At 38.0% G+C, this 17,583-nt stretch overlaps 1 protein-coding gene across 1 annotated transcript in view; it reads right to left on the bottom strand.

The window, feature by feature from the left end:
- MYO3B (myosin IIIB) overlaps nucleotides 1-17,583 on the bottom strand; it is a 168,510-nt gene that overhangs the window by 24,267 nt on the left and 126,660 nt on the right. The gene's annotated exons all lie outside the window — the stretch shown is intronic.

Genomic DNA, 17,583 nt, shown 5'->3' on the forward strand with positions numbered 1-17,583 from the left:
TGCTTGTAAAACTGCTTACCTGTTTATTTGGTGTCTACAACACCTCTGTCAGAATGTAAATTGGCACTGGCAATGTGTCAGCCTGTGCCAGTGACAAGTGATGCTGGTCAGTCTCCCCCCACTGTAATGCTTACATTACTTTATTTTTTTTAAATGTGAACTTGATACTATCTGCATTACCCATCACCAATACTCAGAAAGTCATCTCTCTTCTTCAATATTTGGAAATACTTGAAGAGTTTCAGGAAAATATTTTCATGGAATGTTTGAAGTAAAAAATGCTCCAAGGCAGATAGATTTTTTTCGGTTAACATTTCAAAATTGCTTCAAGACTGAATGAACCATGATGATACACTGCTATGTTTTAATTTTCCACTGAAAATGAAAATGTATTCAATATTTAAAAGGTCTTTTACAAAATACACATAAACTACTAAAAAAAGTACCTGGGCTATTCTGCAGGAAAGTGAACAGAAAAAAACCCACCCCTGGGATACAAAGCCCTGTAGCCACTCAGCAATCCACAAAACAACTTCAGTGAGCTTAACCACATCCTTCCTTCCCAGGGAGACCGTGACTCAGAAGGCACAGAGCCAATGCACTCTTGCCAGATATTTGAAATTATAACTGAGGGAAAAAAGCATTTACTTACCCAGGACAAAGCTCAGCTTCTTCTAGATGTACCTGGGCTGGTACCTTTGCAAAATCATCCTTAGACTGACTGCAAAGAAGGGGCACAGTGTGCAATTACTGCATCTACCTAATATTTCCTGGAAGAGGACAAGAAGCAGATGGGTCTATATCCCCACTTATGATCTGTCAGATTGGCTAAACTGGCTTTACATACATGCATCTGGGAATGTTTTACAGCACTCTCCTTCACATCCTTTCTCTAGTTGACTGCATTTTTCCTTCTACATCAAATTGCCCCTTGGATTAAGAGGACAGTTCCTGGACAATTTTGCTCCATGCATGCATGGAACAACTGACCCATGCTTGATGTGTGGCTGTACCATTTTCTTTAGAATGGTGTAGCACTTTCAAAGTGGATGGAAGGTTGCAGAAGAATTGTGATTTGTTGATCCGCTGCCAAAACAACTTTGTCCTGACCACTCTGATCTGGCTGAAGGGAAAGCAGCAGCAACACTGGAGGTTATGCAATCTGCAGAGTGTCTTATTGCCATCTACAGTAGAGTCACTGCCACCTCTAAGCAGAAAATAGTCTACTGATCATAGCCCATTTCCTCAAATGAAATGTGGAGGGCAAGATTTACTCTATAGTGATATATAACTACTTGCTGTAGTTACATAGAAACACATAGGAACCACAGACAGACAGGAAAGAATTAGAGTTTAAGTAATGCACAAGACTAAGCAAGATTTAACATTCTAGACTTTTCTCTCCACTCTGGCAGGCTCAGCTGTGTCTAGACAGCTTTGGTGTACACATATTCTGCAAGGGGCAAATGAAGAAAAATCACTCTAGTTATTCACTCTAAGATTTTTTTAGCCTCCTACAGCAAATGATACATTTATTCTTTCATTTACAAGACTCTGCAGTACCAGCAAAACTTGTTATAAGCTCTCCCTGTTTATTTTTCTCATATTTCAAAGGAAACTTCTCACTGCAAGCTAACTCCTCTGTTAAAAGTATACCCTACCTTTTAATATTTATAACGAAGGCTTAATAGAGATCTGAAGGTCTACAGTCTTAGAAATAATGAAGCTCTAAATGTATCTCCATGATACATACATGTCTAGCTATGGCTGATTTGTGTGTGTGTGGAGTGTTAGGTTGGCACAGCACTAAAGCTTCTAACTCCAGTACAACCAGTGCCAGTTTTTCTGAGTACTTGTTACTCTACCAGGAGCACACGTCCCAAGGTACTTTCACCTACAAATTCCATAACAGTGAAGGACAGAAGTTAAGTCTAGCCCAAAGACACAGAAAACTTACGGCTCATCTTGACCACTCTTGTCTAAGGTTTTCTCTGAAGGAGATGACAACATTTTCTTCACCCCCTGCTACAATCTGCACACAGGACTTGATCAAAATCCAACTGGGTTCCCATGAATCAGCTATTTTAGAGCCTAGACATGTACACTTAGGCATTAGAAAACACTGGTATTTCAGCTTCTTGGATAATGAAAGGGAATTTCCATATTAAAAGCTGGTAGTAAAGCTGATGGCAGTTTTCAGTTTTAGAACCACATGAGATACTTTGAAAGAAAGGGGTACTCCAGTGACACTGAGAAGTACTATGCAAACAGAATTTAGCCCAGCATACGAACCCAGTCTCAGTTACAATCTGGGCTTGAAAAAAATTCTTAATTTCTTTAAGAACCAGATCTTAACTTTGCAATGACTTCTTTTTCATCTGCATGCAAGATTTTAAAAATAGGACTGGTGTTTCCTTTAATTAGTATTTGATACAGTATTAATATTCCTATTTATCTTTTACATGCCATATGGATTAAATTCTCATTACTTTTGATCTTAATACTTTTAAAATATGTAAATCAGCAGACAGACACCCTCTTTAAAGCAGTGTTTGCACACCACATCTATTATTGCCTTGGGCAAAAGGAAAATATCTGCATTGCTGAAATTCCAGAATTGTGAGGAAATCTTGAAAAATCAGATATTAAACTGATCAATCTGGATGAATTATATAATGACCACATAAACTGCAGTTGTTAAGCTTCAGCTGTACCTAAAATTGACATTAAAAGTAGCAAAAGGCCATTAAAGAACATGTACATAAAAGGGGTCAATGAATTTAATTTCTGTATGGAAAAGAATGTTTCCACAGGTTGAGCTAATTGAGATGCACTGCCTTAGAAGAACACTATCGTTTTTTTAAAAAACTCACCTTCAATGTAAGACATTAAAACCAGAGTGATTTATTTTCAAGTTTACAGAATATCCTGTTATCTTAATTAATCTATAGTTTTTCCAACACCATAGCACACTGCTGATGAATAGACTTGCATTTGCGTGCATTTCCATTTGTCTGCACATTATGGTTAAGCAGAAAGGAGAAACTTATGGGACTTATCAATACAAAAAAAGGGCAAAGAGGATACACGAGACTGGCCTCTGTTCACACGGTACATAATCTCCAATGATATGGGAAGCATTTGGATTTAGTGTTGAATGAATATGGTTCATGAATGTATTAGTCTGAAAACAAAAGTCTAGCCAATCATTTTACATTTGCTCTTTCTATAATATATCATATTTTTAGCTAGCCCTGTCAAATTTCTCTGCCTACATTATACTGCTGAAGTGTATGCCGAGAGTTTTCAGGAAAAATTAAGCAAATGTAGTTGTGGAAACCAAACCTTACTCAGTACTACCATGCTCTGAGAGGTGGAGGGAGGATGCTGCCCAGCTGCAAGCACATTGCCTGCCCCAGAGCATGTGTGCAGTGCCTGTGTAAGGTATCCATTCCCTACCTTTCAGCCCTGAAAACTCTGTGTCTGCTGAGAAATACTACAAGAAAACTGTTTGGAAAATAAAAATTATTCCTCAGTATCAGAAAAGGCATATTTTGGGAAATTTGCCACAGCAGGGTCCATTTAGTTCCTCTTATTTTTATTTTTTTCTGATCTTATCCAAAATCCACTGGGACCTTCTTCAGTATCTTGACTGAGCTCTGAGTACAGGACAGAAACCTGACAGCCTGATATATTTAGAACTTTATTTTTATTTCAGTTATTTTAGGAATCTACAGGACAAAATACTGGTGCTTATTCAAATACATCTAAGAGCACACATCACTCCTCTTTAAATTGCATCACGAGGCCATGCTTGGCACGGTCCACTCAAAATGAAAACCTGAGCCTGAGCTCTTTAATCCTATGGTACAACGTATAAACCATGACTTCCCTGAGTGCACACCAAGCAGAAGGTCCATAGCAGTCAGGGCAGTGAAAGAAAAAGAAAAAAAAAAGGCCCTTGCTCTGAATAACAGTCTAGTTTAAGGCATAGTCTATACCAGCAAAGGCTACCAATGCATTTATTTCTTGACATCATCTGGATTGGCAGAAGTCCTCAGCCAGAAACACAGTTGTTTTTTTGACCTGGACAACTCAATCCATTTGGCAAACTGCTTTAAGAACTTTCCTATGATGCATGTCTTTCCACAAAGGAAATTTGTTGTCATACATCTGCACTACAGTTACAGTTTCAAAGTCTTCTAACTGCAGATATAGCCTAACTTGCCAGTTCAGTGCAGACTTCTTTTTCCAAATGCCATCTTGCAAAAACCACACTAAAAATTCAACATATTTCACATAAATCTGTAGGCCATAGTCATACACATATACCAAAAAGAGGGCACATCAGAGTTCTTAAATTTTCAGGAGTCTGATAAGCACCACAAATATTATTTTGAAATTTCTATGCAACTAAATTAAAATGTTTTCCCACAGTTACTTGCAAAAGCATAATTAGTAAGGTGCTAGTAATTGAAGCAGCAACTGTATATCCCCAACTGTGTTTAGAGTAACTAGGTAACAGAATGTCTTAGAAGTAATTTAAATTTCCCCTTTAAGTGTCTTAATGGCACTGTAGGGGACAATGCAGCAGTTAGTTATTACAGTTTAAATGCTTTATGTACTTAAATCGTAATTACTGCTCATTACTGTTTCACAACACATATATATATATTATCTTTGTCTTAAACAAGAAAATTATCAAGTAGGAAAGTCTGTTCACAGCCATGCTATATTGTCTATACTTTTCAACCCATTTACTTTTCAAGTTGTACTTTCAAGTTGTACTATAAACATCTAATTCTAAGCAGTTACTTTGAATTCAGATTTCAATTTTTTTTTTAAATTTGAATGGTCTTAGGCAATGATTGTTATAACGCTAAACAAGATGTGTGGGTAACCACTGCCACACCCTGAAGTACTGGGACCTTTGTGATGAACCTCTGCCTCTGACTGCTGCATTTGTTATATGCAGAACAAGGAGATGTTGCACACAAGCCTGTGAAATTCTATGTTAATAAATGAAGGATCTCTTGGCTACTGAACTCACAGCTCTGTTCTCTAGTTAGTTCACAAGTATTTCATATCAAAGGGATGCAAATGTGAAGGTTTAGAAATAAAGGAGTAGCTCTTTCAAATTTGAAGCTAAATAAAAAGTCTGACAAGCAATACCATTAACAAGCTGTATCACTATTTCCCAGTCTCCTGTCTTGAAACTTAAGCACAACACTACACAGTGGGACTTCACTCTCACCTCTGCTTCAGGTAGCAGACTTTGCTCAATGATACAGCATCCACAGAAACTGCATTACAGTATTTCATGGAAGTGACCCCATTAAAATAAATTCAAACAGCTATTACAAGCAAAGCATTCCTCACTTTCCTTTTTTTTTTCCATCACTTGGATGTGGAAACCTTCTGCTTCCTTCACTACAATCCCATGATGCATGGCACATTCACATAAATATAACCTTAGAATTCCACTGGAAACAGCTTCATGCTAAAGCAAACCACTTCCTCATCTCCTTTGTGAGATTATATACCCACACTGAAGCACAGAGGGCACAGTGATATATTCTTTACTTTCATGGGTCATACAAGAGATAGGATAGTTCTCAAAAGTGCTCACCTTCCTGACCTATCACAGGCCACACACTCACATGAGAAGTAGCCACAAGCAGGATATCATGTCAACCAAGTCTATTGTTTTAAAACAGCCAAATTGTTTTAGATTAATGATGACTTCTTTTCCTTTGCCCTAGTGAAAATGGATTCTTGTTTCAGTTCTAGATCACTCCTGGCAAGTCAGCTGGCAATATGCAGAACACAATGTACACCAGACTCCAGCACACTGCTGCCTTTCTGCTCGGAGCTTTGTCATCAGCTTACATGAAAACAAGCACAGACCCATCCCACCAAAACTTGTTTTGTTCAGTTTGTTTTTGTTTCACAAGATCCTTCAGGGGAAACAATCTGGTCAAAAATCCAGCCACAATTCAAAATGTTTATATAAAACACACTTGGGGCTCAAATCTGTGGGAGCAATATTTTAAAACGCTTGTGTTTTTTGTTTCTGATTTGCTGTTCTTACTCAATGTTCCGGTATTGGTATAAGCAAAGCCAGACAAAACCCCAAGCATTAGTTTAACAAATGTAGTCCAGATACAATGGGCTAGATTTACAGACCAGCCATGCTTGTTCATGGTGCAGCATGAAGATGCATGATGATGTTGAGCATAATAGGCCCAATTTAGAGCTGCCCTGAGGCCTTTTCAGAGAAGAACATCCCTAGCACAGAGGGCCTGCTCACTGCATGCAGAGCCAGCTCCATTTTTTTGTTCCTACTTGTCTCAGGATAGGAATCATTCTAAGGCAGGGCAGCACAAACCTGAACAAAAGCCACCAGGATAAAGGGTTGCAGTCCCTGAGGAATAATATTTCTCCCACATCTTCTAGTCTTTCCCATTTTCAGCTGATGTTGAACTGGAGCAACCTCTGCAGATATAGGGACATCTTCCTCTGCTGTACCTTCTCAGAGGTTATGAGAGACATTCGTCCTGCATCAACTCAGCACTTGCAATTTTCCAGTTGGCTTGCAAAGCACATGGTAGACATAACTCTAACTCCTTTACAGTTAAACTCAGCTGTCTTACAGAGCACATGTACTTCCTGAGTTTGGTTTTTTCTGACTACAGTAAAGCAACTACAAACCTAAAGGCAGACAATGCAGCTCTTATTCCTGGGATTTCTTATTTGCAGCATTTGACAATATTAAGGGAATATGTATGTCATCTGCCACTAATTTTATTTTATTTTATTTTTTAACAGAGCATAAAGAAAGAACATAAGAACACAAAGTTTTTTTTTCCAGTAAGGGTTTCCTTTTTTTTGGTATTATTACTTCACTAGCTAAAGGCTTTAACCAGAGACCAATCTGGGACACACTCATTCAGCAACAAGGGACAAAAGATCTTGATAACCCACTGGTAAAGGCTGACCTTAAATATCGATCCTAAATTGTTAACTCAAACAATAAATCTGGTTCTGGTTCTCAAAAGCAACTATCAATAGAGCTGAAGGCTGTTACTTTTAAAGAATTATATCCAGAAAGAAAGGCACATCCATATCCTCTGCTGTGGATCACACTGTGTAATCATAAGATGTCAAGAAGCTACCACAAAAAGCTCTAGAATAGTGTGAACTTGATTTAAAGCCCTTGCCAACATTCCATTACATTTGGAAAGATAGATAAGATGCAGAAAGCCATAGAATCATAGAAAGCTTGGGCTGGAAGGAATTTTAAAAATCACCTAGTTACAATCTTCGGCCACGGGCAGGGACGTCACCCATCAGACCAGATTGCCCAGGGCCCTGTGCAACCTGATCTTGAACACTTCCAGGGAAGGGACACCCAAAACTTCTCTGGGCAGACTGTTCAGTGCCTCACCACACTGTAAGTAAAGAACTTCCTAACTTCTAATCGAAATCTGTCCTTTTCTGGTTTAAAATGGTTCCCCCTTCTCCTATGGCTATCTGCCCATGCAAAAAGTTGCTCTCCCTCTTTTTCACAAGCCCCCCTAAAGCACTGGAAGGCTGCAATGAGGTTTCCCAGAAACCTTCTCTTTCCAGGATGAATGACCCCAGTTCTCCCAGACTGTCTTAGTCGAAGAGGCGCTCCTGCCCTCTCATCATCTTTACGGCCACCTCTGGACTCACCCCAGCATGTCCATGTCTTTCTTGTGCTGAGCACCCCAGAGCTGAACGCAGCACTCTAGGTGTGGCCTCATCAGAGCAGAGTGAAAGAGAAAAATCTCCTTCCTCGACCTGCTGGCCACTCCTCTTCTGATGGAACCATGCCTTCTGGGCTACAAGCTCACACTGTTGGCTGATGTCCAGCTTTCCATCCATGAGAACCCTCAAGTCCTTCTCAAGGGTTTACAGTAATAAAGTCATATATTTAATCATAGGTCATAAAGTCACAGATTAATGAATTTAGGCTTGACACTAAACATCACTAAATTTAAGAATGTAAAGCTTTTACTTAAGTCAAACACTGAACATGGAGATGGGCACAAACAGAGGAAGTAAAAATAACATTATGAAATAACAATGAAAATGTCTTCAGTCCTTGTCTGCAAAGACAAAAACATCATGGCTGTACAGCTGCAATGGATGTAATAGTGAAATACATAATGTAAGACAGTAAGTCTTAGAAATCCAGCGGGGGCAATCTCAATTCCTCCTGTCTCAGTTAACGTCTAGAAACTTGTTTTAAGGCTGAATTAATTGTGTAACTCACTGTACTATCTAGAGTATTGTGTTTTACCTTGTCTCTTTCCTGATGAGATGATAGATACTTACATTCTTTGTTATCTTTTTTTTTGTTTGTTTGGTTAGCTTCCAAAGTTCATAAACAGAACACAAAAAAGGATCACTGAAGAAAAGGTTGTTATTACACAAGGGAAAATTTCCCTTATTTAATCTGGTCTCTTCTTTATTTTCAAAGATTTTGGACCAATTAATGCTCTACCCTTTCAGAGACACAGGCTTCCTAAGCATAAAAAAACCCCCCGATGTTGCAAATAATGATAGAAAGTGTTGCAAACTGGGATGCAATACTCTGGGCAGTACAGCAAAGAAAATTGTTGGGTAAGTATTGCCATTTAAAAAGATTTTACCTTTTAAAACAGAGAATGAATTGTAATTCTCCTTTCAAATGCTCTAAACTAGAATTACACTTTTCCTGAAAAACTAGATATGAGCAAAGAAATGCTACAGAAAGCAGCAGGACATTTGCCAAGGCTACCAAGCCTTCTGTTCTTACTGAAATTGAACAGTATCTCATTCATTTTTCATCTCATTTGCTTCTTCCTCTATCATGCTTGTCTGCACAGGTTTTCTTCTTTGATGGCATATTCCCTCTTCCCTCCACTTCTGGCTTGGTTTTAATTCCATGATGTCTGTCCATTTCTGTCACACGTTTTCCCTACATGTGAAGTTCAGCATTGTTTCATCTACCATGGTCACCATTTTCTGCCTTACGGTTATAATCTCTTTCAAAAAAAATTAGATTGGTTCCTCTTTTTTTCTTTTTTTTTTTTCCTTGCAAGTCACACCAAAAGTGACTACAATTCTGCAAACAAGTTACAGAAAATTGGCAGATGCTTTCTGACTGTGCATATTTATTTTGTGGGTGGGACAAGAAGAGAGAGTTCTGTGAATTAACAGTGATTTTCTTCAATATGTGTCAATGATTAGCTTGTGTGGCATGCTACTACCATGTAGGCAATCTGATTTTGAAAGTTTTAGGTTGTAAGTTGCTTACGATGATGAAAGACAATAATGAAAACCCTACTTCATTTGCAATGCCCTGAGACATGTCTGCCTCTGGCTGTCTGATGACTGTGCTCTTCCCAGGGAATATTTTAAAGTAGACTATGGTTTACAAATAAATATCTAAATATAGTCATGCAAAATTTCATTTTTCTAAAGCACCTAAGCTCCTTTGGATATGAAGCTGAGGAATTTAGAGGAATTTACTCTTCTTGGGCCCTAAACCAATGATCAAAAGGCACAAAGTGTGAGCCTGGATATGCAGTCAGAAAACTGATATATACTATAGACTTGAACTTACAGCTGTTCTGAATACCATTGCAAGGAGCAAATCCTCGTGAGGAGATTAAGAACTTCCAATTTATCAGTTTCTTATGAATGAAATATTAATTGGAAGCACATTGACAACAAAGAGATGAAAGAAATTGATATCACTTAGTCTCAAAGTCTGATGAGCAAAATATGAGGGGCTAGCCCAAACGGAAATCTTGTTCCTGTGCCCTTTTGGGACATTAGGTGAGACAGTATACAGACCTGAATTCTCCTGTCTCTGAAAACAAATCAACAGGTCAAAGATTTTTGTTACACAAGTAGCCCTTTTACCAATTTTTAACTATAGCAACTAGCTGTTCTGAATTTTTGAAACTCCACCTATCTTATGCTGCTACTAAAATTAGCTTTTTTTTTTTAAGACCTGCAGCAAACTTGTTGGTTTGTTTTTTTTCTTTCCAAGTAAGCCCTTTAAAACTGACAAGCTTGCTGTTATTCATTTGAAAGTCATGCTCTTTATCGTGACTAAGAATATGCAGTAAAGAACAACATTAAAAGAATGCAGAAAAAACAATTGCACCACTTTGCTGCAGGGCATTTTTGGTGTTTGCAAATCCCAGAACTATAAAAAGAGGCTGGAACAATGTAATATTTTTCCCCTATTTCGAATGTAACTTTTGTGTGTGTGCAGGATACAACATAAGCACATTGGTGTGACGGAGTCCCAAGAATAGCACTACACTCACAAAGCCACAGACAAAGAATTGAAGAAGCTCCTCCTAGGACAAAAACTAGCTGTAACTGAAGGTAAAGAGCTGGCACAGCTTTCCAACTTTTTAGTACCAGGCAATCACATGCATTATCTATGTTTGATTCTCAACAAAATGTAAGACAGTCAGATGAAGAAGGATATATTAAAGACATATAAAATATCAATATTAAAGATGATCAAATCTTCATGGGTATTCTTACTGCTATTCAGCTTGTTAGTCATGTCTGCATTCTCCCTGTCAGACTTAGCCTGGTAGGGCAGACCAACCTGACAAGCAAGAGGCAATACGTAGTAATTACACAGTTGTGCTTCTTGTTTTCACATGTACAAGGCAGGACAAACCTTAAGGACAAAGAACAGGTACTGAGGTATTTTTAGGAAAAGAAATATTAGAATTCATAAAACTTTTCTTTTACACATGTTGTGTTATGATTAAGATATGCTTGTTGCCTGCCTGACCACACAAAGGAAAGCAGCTTCTCTTTTTCCCACTGGCATCAGTAACAATACTTCCTGTGATTTTGGTACTCTGACCTTCCCTCAGGGGAAAGGTGTTATAAGCCAGGAAGGTAGGGGTGTGGGATTATTATTCTGCTGTACTGCCAACACTCGAGCACAACAACTTCTTCCTGGAATTCTCTCCATAGGCAAGGAAGAGCCTCCAGAAAGATTATCCTTGCCTCAGGTCAGAAGGGAGCTCTGTAAGCTCACAATTACTGCAACAAGCTACTATTGGCTATCGCTTTACTCAGCATAATCATTAGAATCATCTGAGGTTATCCATGACAGAACTGAAATACTAAATACTTCCAGTGAGTAGAGAGAAGTAATGATGGACAGCCAAGTAATACAGTCATTGTCATGAGCAGAGCTAATGAATAAGTCACATAAGGCAATTTTTTTTCCACCCAAACACCTCAGAACCAGTTCATGATTTAGTGCATGGAATATCTATTTATCAAACCATATCTATGAGTAACTTGTAGTATCTACATCTTCACATATGTGGTTACAAACATTTTGTCCTCAGTATCCTTTACTTGTCAGAGTTGTTTCAGTTTTTGGGGGTTTTTTATTTGCATTGGTCAGCCATGCATTTTATATGCCATGGTTTGGGCTTCTACTGAGCTGTATATGATTTTCAGCAGCTAATCACAATCCACTAGAATAATAACTCAAATTTAGTAGAGAGGAAAAAGATCCAAACCTGTACAAAATACAGTAGAAGTTAATTTGTTATGGTACTTTCTGAACTATCCCACACACCTCATCTAACATTCTGCAACATCACATTAATTATGTTACTGCTTTTACTAGCATGTTATCTCTTCACAGTATCTATGAAAAAATATAAAAATAATTTGTGAAAGGATGCAGTGTCTTCTAGAAAGATGTGAAACCCAGCTATTACTACTCAGTTGTGGGGAATTCAATAGAGTGAATTCAGATTTTTAAATACCAGCAAACATCCAGAAATTGTTTGGTAACATGCAGCTAGCAGATTAAATGACAGCTCTATAAAAGCAAACAATGAATGGTCTTAGTCTTTTTCTTACAAAATACCCAGAAATAAAGAAAAAGTTTAAAAATTCTGCAATTTGCAAAAAAAAAAAAAAAAAGCCATTGTGAAAATATTATTAGAGTTATTTTTGCTGTACTAACGCTAAACAAGTTTACTTAAAAAAATGGTGTGGTTTTTCTAGAAACAGAAAAGTAATGAATTAGGAGCAACACTATATGCCAGAGTACATCAGTCATCTGAGATATGCTGCTGATTCAGAGCACTAGTAGCTGTGGCAAAATAACAAAAATAAGGCTGATAGGGAATAAAGAATTTTCAAACAATAACAACAGGATAGTGAAGTGCTGCATGACAAAAAACTTAACTACTCACAAAGATACAACAAAAAGAAGTATTCAAACAAACCTGTATGTTGTGGATGGAAAATGAAGAGAAAGAGCAGCTGAACAGCAGCTTGGACCAGTGGACATTATGTGTTAAGAGGAAAAACTGAACTCCTATTCAAACCTACACGGTTTTGGCACAGCATTATCATGTACTTATTATTCAACTCCATTAAATTTCTTGGATTTCTTATTGTATTTTTTGATATTTCAATGAGAGAGTTCTGCAATCCATTTTTATCACAATGCAGTCATTACAAGCTGAATTTCAACTTGTTTTACATAGAACAAGTACTGAGTTGTCTCTGGAGAACTCTATTGCAATTTATCTCTGCAGTTTACTTGCATCTTATTTTATCTCTCACCTCTGATACTAATCAGTCATGGCTGCAGGTCAAATCTTTTTGAATTGGAAGCAATCACAATAACGAATCCAGAAGTAAACCAGCCTATAATGAAATTCACTGCCTAGGGCTAAACATAGAGCTAACATGTGTTTAACAAATCAAAGCTTGTATTTATCACTTGCCACTGTTTGTGTCTTTGCCTGTTGGAGGGGAAAAAAACAATTAAGAAGCTGTGCAGTAAAGAAAGATTTATGAACAGCCAATTTCTTTTCAGATTTGTTGGTCTGATACTTTGGCAAAATTCAGGCTGCATATCATGCCATTACAGAGTAGCAAAAGATTTAACAGAAACCACTGATGGGTGAACCAGTTCAGAATGCAAACATCATCACTGCAAGTCTCAGCTGAAAAATTTACATAAGGCCAAGAGAAGTGCAACTGATGTCACTTATGTTTGCAGTTAGATTTTCTAAATTCCCACTGAATTATATGGTAAAGAACTGAAATCCTGAAAATGAGTACTGTTTCTCACCCTAATGGCTCGTGAAGCTAAAAGGCTCCTGTACAATTCCAGAAAGCAAAAATTCAGGGTTTCCACTGGGTGGGAGGTGATGGTCCCTCCTAGGGGCTTCTGCAGGGTCCCACCATGTGAAATGCAATGCACAGTACCAGGCTCCCCAAGAGCATTCACCTGTATAACCATGCAGCCTCACAAGCCTAGAAAGGTGATTATCCTTTCCTATAATGACAGAAACACAACCATAGAATCAACTAGGTTGGAAAAGACCTCTGAGATTGAATCCAACCTATGACTGAACACCACCTGGTCAACTAGACCATAGCACTGAGTACCACATTCAGTCTTTTCCTTAAACACCTCCAGGGACAGTGACTCCACCACCTCCCTGGGCAGTCCATTCCAATGTTTAATCACCCTTGCTGTGAAGAAATTCTTCTTAATGTCCAACATAAACCTTTGCTGGCACAGCTTAAAACTTGTCCTGTTGCTGGTTACCTGGGAGAAGAGCCTGCCCCCCCCCCTCACCCCCGGCTACACCCTCCTTCCAGCAAGTTGCAGAGAGTGATAAAGTCCCCCCAAGCCTCCTCTTCTCCAGGCTAAACAACCCAGCTCCCTCAGCTGCTCCTCACAGGACTCACACTCCACACCCTTTTGCCCCAAACTCCCCTAAACCCCAGATATGTAGAAAACTTTTCATGTCAATTTTTTATAACCAAGAGACCTGATTCTGCTCACTGTTATGATTTACTGACTATGGTCAAGTTTTTCATGATTTATATTCCCTCAGTGCAAGATTAGCCTCAGTGGAGAGCTTAAAAATGATGAAACTAAACTCCTGTTTAAACAACCAAAAGTAATTCTAAATAGATTACAAATTCCTTCCTTTAAATTCCTGAGTGATAGGATCCTGAAAGGAATGGCATTATGTGTCAATATCATCCCATCTGCCAGTGAAAACTAGTGAAAGTTCATGCAGTATCTCACAGTACATCACGTAGCAGTGGTTTTGTTTTTACTTAAAAAGGAAGGTTTGTTATAATGAAATCAAACAGGAAGCTGAGTTACACAAACAGCTGAATGGCTTGGATTGATCTCTCTCTATTTGCACAAATTGAAGTGGCATCTTTCCTTACAAGGCACACCCAGACCTTGATACCACATTTGGCGTGAGATACTTCCTGTTCTTTAATACTATGATATCACAGTCATGCTGGGATATTGAATTTCTGTGAATACAAGGATAAAAAGTGCCCCCATTTCCAAGTCACTACTGATTATTGCTTTGCCATCATCATTAACTTTTTTTCAAAAAATGTAAAAATAAGAATGAAATGAGACAGAGTTAAAACTCTACTGCAACATTAAACTACCATGTAGTGTAACGTACTTCTCTATATTTAAGCACCTTTCACTTGCAAGCACAAGACATTGAATCAAGACTGCACTTTGAATTGAGGCAGTTTAAAGTATTTTCAATAATAAAGTCTGGCACAAAGAAAACTGTACTCTGAAGCAAAGATCAAACATCCAAGCCACTGTTCTTTTTGGCTTGGGTATTTTAACAGGATCATGCTTCTTAGCATTAAAGTTGGATCACTTCTTTAAAACTGCAGTTAAGTCTGAACTTCTAATGAAGTCATCATTATTTTTAATTTCTTGTTTAGGATGATGAACCTGTAAATATCATCTGTGTGACGACAACCACAGAGCAACATTTTGGGAAAAATGTCTCCAATGCCCACAATGCCCCTACCAAAACCTGTCCACAGTGGGCAAGGTGGGCAGCAGCTTTCCTCCCCATCAAGCAGTAACTTGACATGTTTAATTATCTGCTTGTCCTTCATCAGTGCAAAACCCAATGACTTCATACATTTTTCCAAACCCAGCACCGCTACATTCACCAAACCCCATTTTATGACTGGCTTACCAGAAAGGAAGAGAAAAAATTATCAACATTAAAAAAAACCCCAACAAACTGCAAGAAAAACATTAAAAAATGGGTCACTGACTAATGGGACTCCAGCTTGAAACATACCAAGCCCTAATTTCCACTAATTTTGAAAATATAAAAGATTAAAGAATCTAAAATCAAAGGCTGTACTGAAATGGACTATTGACTGCCCCACACTGTGGCTACAGACAACACTGAAGACTATACTTCCAGACCTCACAGAATCCTGGCAAATTTCTCTACCTTTCACAAAGTTTCAGCATTGCAATGTAGGGTGCAAGGCATAAACTGAACATATCCATAAGTCACATTGTTCTCCCATGAGAGAATGTCCATGGCCAGAGACTCTTTGTGTGTTTTCTCACTTGTTCAAAATGTCTGTGCTAAGCAAAAAAAAATACGTCATCGTTTGGTCAATGCAGAGCTACTATTAGCTTTCCTTTTGCAAACATATTTCCTTTGCATCTCAGAAAATCTGTCACATTTACCTTTGAAGCAAAGTTACATTGGTCAATTCCCTATGAAGCACTCTTCATTAATAATTTCAAACATCCTCACTTTCTATCTTATCTATGAGAATACCACTACTTGGCCTCTGGAGATTATATTATTTCGATTCCTTCAGTACTATATTGTGACTAGAATAATTAACTTCTGGCTTAATTGTTACTAATGACTGGACTCTCTGCCCAGGCACTGTGTACAGCAGAAACATTGGAGGGAATCCTCAGCATTTTTACTGGTCTTGCCCCAGTGCTCTGGCAGAGTGCAGGGGAATGTCTGTGCAGTGTAAAGCCAGCCCCTGTGACTCTATAGAACCATAGCACATGCATGCACTTGCTGTGCTTGCAGTTTGGCCATACTGCTCAGTCTTTCTTTGACCCAGTGAGAAGGCTTTTGATGTGAAAAAGAGGCTTTTGTCTCTGTATTAATTACAGAGTATAGTCTTTGCATGATTTTTGTGGAAATTTCCTTCTCTATTCTTCCTTTGCCAATCTGTTATTAAGAACAGGCAGCCCGTGCTATTAGACAGCCAGATAACAAGATATGAGAGAACAGACTGCTCGATTAATACAAAAACATGCAAAGTGATATCAACCATTTTGTCCTTTTGTGTTCTGTCCGCTCTTGACTGAACTAGACCCTCACCTATGAAGGCCTCAAGACAAATAAGCAGCTTGTCCTTCCTTTTGTGCTTAAGCATACAGACTTATTCCTTAAGCAAACACCAAGACTGCTTCATAACTGGGTCACGGACCAGTGCAGAAACCTGTCACATTCCCTTTCCCACTGGCCTTTGTATTTCAGGTCCAAGCACCACCAAGCTGGCAGACTAGTGCTGTCTGTAATGTAACTCACAGAGAACTAAAAATCAGTCTCTAACATTGCAGAAAAATTTTTCACTATGAAAAATAACAGTCTTTGCATTGTTTGGACTACCTAGTGGGCAGCTTTTTAGTGTGAATAGCAGCTCATGTAGTATCACCTGACACTGTAAAGCACACATATTTTTATACATGCTTTCTTCTTCCAAAGAGATATTTCCTATTTCACTTGGTTTTCACAGTAGGTGTAGGAATACTACCTGCTTAAAAGTGTACTTCATACACTACAGCTGAATACAGACTAAGCACCAGGTGAAAGCATCTGCATCTCTGAATGCAAGCCGTGCTTTTAAAAGCACCCAAAGAAGTTATTATTCCTCATCAGGTTTACTTCTTAATAGTTACTCATTGAAGTGTGATTTATATGATCATCTATCTGCATATTTTCATGCTTATCTAGGAAACTCCTTACTTCTCTGCATTTGCATGCTAATTCATTTAAATATAGATGTCTGAATAGTTCAGATCAATGTTGCATTTATCTCCTCTTCAAATTTTATTCTCCTATCATTTCACATTTTTGAAGACACTCTAAATTACTGAGTAAGGGTTCTGAATTATGTTTGCTAAGGGTGTAATTCTGCCAGTTTTACTCTAATTGTTTTACCTCAGACACAAGGTCTTAGATTTCAAGGAGACCAGTTGCAAGGTAAAATACCATATGCAGTGAGAGTAAAGATGATGGATTTGGGCCTTGACTGCTTTCCTCAAGAGGATTTGCTGCAATGAAGATATTTCTGTTTGACAGGTTTATTATTTAACATGCAATAATTTAAGATAGCAATGCAAACTTCCCCTGCAGTTCCACACTACAGATTCAAAACCAATATGGACTGAAATGTATGAGGAGGGAAGAATGGATTTCGCAATATGCTCTGTTTAAATACTATTCACTTTTTAGCGTGGAAAGCACATTATACCTGTTTAAAATAGGAAAACCATTGAATTAACAGAACAAGTTCCCTATAAATACCTATCTTACCTTTACATTGAAAAGGTAAAACATTGAAAATTAAACATTAAACATTGAAAATTGTTTTACTGAACTCTGTAAAATTTAAACACATAAATGGCAGTTAATTATTCAGATAAATATTTAT

This window comes from Molothrus ater, chromosome 7 (genome assembly GCF_012460135.2).
Source record: "Molothrus ater isolate BHLD 08-10-18 breed brown headed cowbird chromosome 7, BPBGC_Mater_1.1, whole genome shotgun sequence".
Lineage (NCBI taxonomy): Eukaryota > Metazoa > Chordata > Aves > Passeriformes > Icteridae > Molothrus > Molothrus ater.